The 6,353-nt window shown below is 38.8% G+C and overlaps 1 pseudogene; it reads right to left on the minus strand.

The window, feature by feature from the left end:
* Positions 1–824: 824 nt before the first annotated feature.
* Positions 825–2,324, minus strand: LOC103669388 (annotated as a pseudogene).
* Positions 2,325–6,353: the final 4,029 nt, after the last annotated feature.

The raw sequence follows: 6,353 nt of genomic DNA on the forward strand, positions 1-6,353 counted from the left end.
ATCCTACTGATGTCCATTTAATTAATTTGGGTATTCCAATGTAGAGCTGATTTCTTTATTTCTTATCCCTAGTGAATTACGATGGAAGGTTTTGCTAAAGGTTAGAGCACTAAAAACAAAGTTATTCCCAGTACTTAATGGAAAAGGGACAAATCATAGTGAAACAATTATAACAGGTGGTACGCAAGTAATGTAATCATAAAATAAATCCAAAGAAAAAACTGTTTATAAATGAATATGAAATTACTGAAATCAGTGATATTCTGAGAAATTAAAAAGAAAAATTGAGCCATTCTTAAAAAAAAGACTCTATTGAAATAAAATTATGTGAAAAATAATTGAAATGCAGTTAAGAACTCTCCATTTTAAATGTTTGCTTTCATGGGGTGAGACCAGACCCTCTCAATAGAAAATAAGAAGATAAGTGTATTCCTAGAAACCAGTCATACAATTTTAATGAATTAAGTACAAAGAATTTTGGAATCTATCATTTGTTTGAAAAAAAATGGATCAATATTCTTTATGAAAAAAATAAAAGTTGTTTCTAAGAGGCATTTTTATTTCAGGTATTTTTTATTTCTTCAAATTTATTTAACAGGAGTGACTGAAATAAAAAATTTAATTGAGCCTCATCATCACGGAAATGACTTTAAGAGAAAACTGATCAGATGAGTATTATTGCTTCCCATCTTGAACCAGTAAATAGTTGCCACTGATAAATAGAAACCAGTCTCTCAAAAACGCTCTAAGTATGTTCTAAAATACATGCCTGTTCACAGGGGGGGAAAAGCTAGGAAATAACTCACCTGAACTACTTGATTTCATCACAAGACAAGTACAAAAGCACGTCCCATGCCTCTGAGAACATTGCACCATGTGCCCTTGAAAAAAGCTTCGGCTCCTTCGTCGCGAGCAGTCTTCCCCCAGCGGTCAAGCATGCCTGTGTACATGACGTCAGTTCCTTTGCATTCCGCGTCATCATACCGACGCGGACAGTGTCAAATGAATAGGAAGTCAACCCAGCAACTGCTGTGATGGATTGGGCAATCATCCAGCTGATGAAGCTGTGAGCGTTCTTGGGATCTGGAAGCATTCCCTTCCCTTCACAGTGTCATAGATACCCAAGGAGGCAGCGGGGTTGATGATAATACCTTGCACAGACACATTAACGCCGGGTACAGGCCCTTCATCTTATCAGGTTTGTACATCTTAGCCAGGCAGTCACCAAGGCCTCTGACTTTCCTTTCAGCTGCAGATCTGTCCACGTCAGCTGCTAGATGCGTATGGGCAGAACCAAGAGGATACACAAAACACAAGGATGCGGCCCCAGTGGCGCCACCTAATGCCAGATTCCTATAAAGTAGTGTCAAAACTGGATTCTCTTGTCCACACAAGCCAGGAAGAGCTTGTATTTATTCTTGAAGGCAAAGTTGAGAGCCTGGGTGGGGAAGTATCTGATGACATTGGCCAGAAGGACAGGACTTCCTGCTCCTTGGGGATATGAACCACAGTCTAATATTTAAGAGGTATATTTTAATATTTAGGGAGTCATTGTCAACTCCATAGAGCAAATTAATATGCTTCATTAGCTTGCAATTTTTTTAAAGCTTTTAAAAGCGTTATTGACAAAAAATACTGACATAAAATGATTTGCACATATTTAAAGCTTTAGGAGCCTTTTTTTTTAGATTCTTTGTAATTATCTGTATAGACAATCATATCTTTTGTTTTATTTCTCCTCTTTTTCTAATCTATATACCCCTTATTTTCCTTTTCCTTTTTGCCTTATTGCAAATCTTTCTCACTAGCACATCAACATAACGTTGAATATGAGTAGGGAAAGGAGACATCCTTGTCTTATTCCTGATCTTAGGCAGAAAGTAGTGTCTCATCAAATATGAAGTCAGCTGTAGGATTTGTCAATGTTCTTTATTGGACTAAGGAAGTATCCTGCTCCTAGTTCGTGGAATGTTTTTATCAGGGACAAATATCTGATCTTGCCAAATACTTTTATCCTTCATCTGTTGACAAAATGTTTTCTATTCTTATATAGTCCGTCTGTTAATCTGATAACATACATTTTTTTCAATATTGAACAAACCTTGCATTCCTGGGATGAGCCTCACTTGGCCGTGTAGTAGGGCTGGGTTTGCTGTTGTTTGGGGTGTTCTCAGTGCATCACATGCTGCAGATGATGCCTCTGGCAATATCTTTTGTTTGTCTCTCCGCTTAGCTCTGAGTTTTCCTTTGCAGTTCCCCCTAGAGAAAGCCCGTGTCTTGCAGTTCTCCCAGATGCCTTCCACTATTAGTTTTACTAGACGCATGTTAGCTTGTCGGTAGGCAGTTGGGGTGGGGTGTTCGATGCTCTGATAAGCCTCAGTCTTAAGTAGACACTGTGAGCCTTGATCTCAGCCATGTGCCCTTTGTAAGTATACTGTCTCTTCTCCAGATGCAAAGCTAGGGCTGGCGCATTCCCTAGCGCTCCTTCTCCAAGAAGAAAGCTTTTTTTTTTTTTTTTAATTCCTTGTTTCCCTCCTTAACTGCAGTGCTTTTCCACGAGTACTGTTAGTTTACAGTTTTGAGGCCCTCACTCCTACAGATTAAGGATTTTGTTCCTTAGATGAGATGGGGGGATGCATCTGGGTTGGGAACAGGTGGCAGCCACCAATTCTCACCTTGAACTGCAATGAATTTCCATCTCTGTGTCTGATCTACAAATTTGTCTGTCTTCCTACCCGCGAAATCCCATGCAGAAAAAAACTTTTATTTCATGAGGTAGACAGGTCTGGGTGGAGTTTCGGCAGTGGTTATCATTCTGCAACCCCAGGAAGAACCATGAGGGAAGTTTTTATCTTTTTTTGTTTTTTGTTTTTTGCATTATTAGGATTTCTCCCTGACACTCCTGACACTCCCAGCACCTTGTGGGGTTCCTAGAGAAGATACTCAGCAGAAGGGACACCACTATGCTCTGTCTGTGGTCCTCAGGGGCTTTATAGTCTCACACTAACCTTCCTCAGCCTTTTGCAATTAATTAAAGCTGCCTACCTTAATATTTTCACTGACTTATATGGCATTTGGTGGCATCTAACCCAGGTAAACAAATGGCTGTGTCCTGTTTCTCCCTGCTTATGCTTCTTTTCCTCCAGATATTCGGTGAGTTCTTTTCCTTGCCACTCCAGTTCTCTCTAGAGTTCAAGAAAAATCTAATTTGCAGTCTGTTCAACTTTTTTCTCTTGTTGTAGGGGTGACAATGACACGCTAGCTCTCTATATGTCTGAGCTAAACCCAGAAGTCTGTATAATGAAATTTGGTTACTAAATTTAAAAACGATGCTGTTCTGAGATATCCAATTTACTTTCTGCATTCATATATTGTCCAAAGAGGTTGAAGTAATGGAGAATAAAATTTCTGTGTTTTTTTTTTTTTCCATTGTATTCCTGGTGCCTAGAACTTAAAGTGGCTGGCAAAATCCAACAAACATTTACTGAATAAATATCTTGTGAATAAATTAAAACAAATATATCTTGAATTCATTATTAAGAAAGTTATTTCTCACTTGCCTACATATCAAATTTACCTAAAAAGGCAAATATATTGTTAATATTGTTGATAGTATATTGTTATTCCCTAACAAACCATGATCAATTACCTTCCTGTTCCATTCTGAAAAAGCACCCTTAAACTAACAATGCAGTAGTGATGTGAGTGTTAAAATTATGTTATTTTCTTAACTATAACACTTGAGTTACATACTTAACCCAATTTAATTTAAAATAAATCACATCAGCAGGCAACAGAAAACACCACAGCATTATTTTTTCTACTCTGATATCTTGATCTTATTTTGGACCTGGAGTTTTATGGAGATTGTTTGAGAACATACTCCATACACAATTTTTGTGATTTGAAAGTCTTGCTAAAGTGCACAGCTTTGGAAATTAACAGAAAATTTGATGAGCCAGTAGAATAGTCCTTAACTATCCCTCTGAAGTTGAAAGTTGACTAATAATAATCTTTTTCCAGCTCACCTGAATACTTCCTTCAGATTTACCGCTGTTATTTGAAAAGTAAGCTCAATTGCATTACATAATTTCTGAGATGAATATATAAAAATAGTAAAAATAAGCTGGTTTTTCTAATAAAGATGACTAACAATAAAGTAAAATGTAAAGTCTAATATCACATTAAAACTTTTGAACAACTCTATTAAACCAATTATCAAATTACCCCTATTATATTTTCTATTATGTATAGCATGTATGCACTAGAAAAGATTCACTCATCAACATCAGCATAGAATTTCTTTTGCCTGAATGGAAGGCACTTAAACATGACGACATCAGCATACAAAAAAGATTTAGAAGATAAAATTTGAAAATATTGGTGAGAGAATAGATCATTACTGGAGCAAGTGCCCCAAGGCAACAAGAAAAGGTATGATGCAAATTTTAGGCATTGGAATTAGCCTTAGATGGGAGGGAGACCACCACGTTTTCACTAAATTAGGATTAAGAGAGGAGGAGGAAAGAAAAGTGAAGGAGGGAAGATAGAAGGAAGACTGGTTAGCTATAGATGACCATCACTTTTCAGGAGATGGCAGAGAGAAAGATAGGGGTAGGGTCCCTACCATGATTTTTCCCGTGAAATAGGAGCCAAGGTCATCTAAGGTCAGAAGGTGCAGAGTAATAGGAAGTTGGCAGATGAATTTGGTCTAGGAGAATAGCAAGAGGGAGAAAAAGACATAAGAAGAAATGGTTGACTTGCCTCATGTAGGAAGGAATATAAGTAGCACTGAAGGAGTTGTAGAAAGCTTGGCAACTATCCAATTGTAATTATTTTATAATTTTTTTAATTAAAACGTTCAATAATCAGAGTGCAAAAAACAAGAACTCAGGTTATTGGTTCGAATTGAGTTGGATTCAACTGGCTTGAGTTAGAAGGGAACCATCGGGAGAACAGTGGTAATAAAGGTAATAAAGGCAAAATAATATTCCCAACCGCAAGGCAAAACCTGTGTTGATAATTCTAATATATGCTACAAAAATAAATAGGCTAATATTCTGGTTGTCTTTTGCTGTGTAACAAACTATCTAAAATCGAGTGGTAGAAAACAATAATTTTATTATGCTTGTAAGTTCTGTGAGTCAGGAATTTAGATAGGGCAGGGGAGGGTGGATCGTCTTTGGTTCATATCTGGGGCTTCCTCGGGAAGACTTGAACACCAGGGGGTGCACTGAGCACCACTCTCTTGCTGTCTGTAGTGTCCGGGCATGTTTACCTGGTCTTTCGGCGGGACTTCTTCAGCATGGCATTCTCAATCTAGAGAGACTTTTTTATGGATCTCCAGGAGTGAGTGTTCCCATAAAGAAAACAGAGGCTGCATGGTCACTTACCATCTCATTTAGGACATCACATAGTGTCATTTCAGAAATATTCTATTGACTGAAGCAGTCACAAGCCCACCTAGATACAAGGGGAATGGAGCTTAGGCACCGCACTCAGTGAGGGGCATCGAATAATAGTCATATTTTAAAACTGTCACAGCTGGACAACTATTGCTACTACTTAATAGAGTGCTCAGTATGTGCCAGGCCCTGTTCTAGGCATTTTTCATAAATTAACTTATCTAATCCTTCCAACACTTTATGAGGGTGATATTATCATGACCCCCAATTTGCCATATGGAGTTTAAGTGATTTGTCCATAATCACTGCTGGGGAAGCAGCCATTGCATGACCTGTTGCCTTTCTCTGGGCTTGCTCAATCAGTGCACTGGGCCTGGCCAATATGAAAGCCAGGTTCTGAGCTATTGTTGGCCCAGATTCTTATTCCTTATTAGGAGAAAACGTTCTCTGTTCTAGACACCCAGTAAACTTCCTTGTATTACTTGAGTGTCATATGTCACCTGGGCAGTGCCACCAGTATATCTGTCCCTAGATGGAAGGGAACACAGTCTTCCCCTGCAGCCTGAGAGGGGCGCATGCATTGGGAGAGACCTCGTAGCCATGGCAGATCACTGCACACTAATAAACACTGATCTTCATCTGTGCTGTGTCTCTTCTCCTTTCTGTGAGTAAAATATTTCAACCAGTGTTTTGTGTGTTGAGTCCTCCTCAGTGCTTCAAACAAATATAAGATGCAGTGGGCCAGTCTGCAAGCTCCTACGTCTGGTGGCTGTGTTAGGATCCTTGGTGTCTCCATGAGGTGGGAATCCTCACCTGAGATTGGTAGCTGGATATTCATGCTTGGCAATCACATAATCGGCGACTCTCCAGGATGAACCTAGCCAGGCAGGCTGGTCTCAGAGTTTTTGGCCTGAATCATTATAATGTTTCTTTTAAAGCAGATGGAAA

Source organism: Ursus maritimus, unplaced genomic scaffold (genome assembly GCF_017311325.1).
Source record: "Ursus maritimus isolate PB19 unplaced genomic scaffold, ASM1731132v1 scaffold_12, whole genome shotgun sequence".
NCBI lineage: Eukaryota > Metazoa > Chordata > Mammalia > Carnivora > Ursidae > Ursus > Ursus maritimus.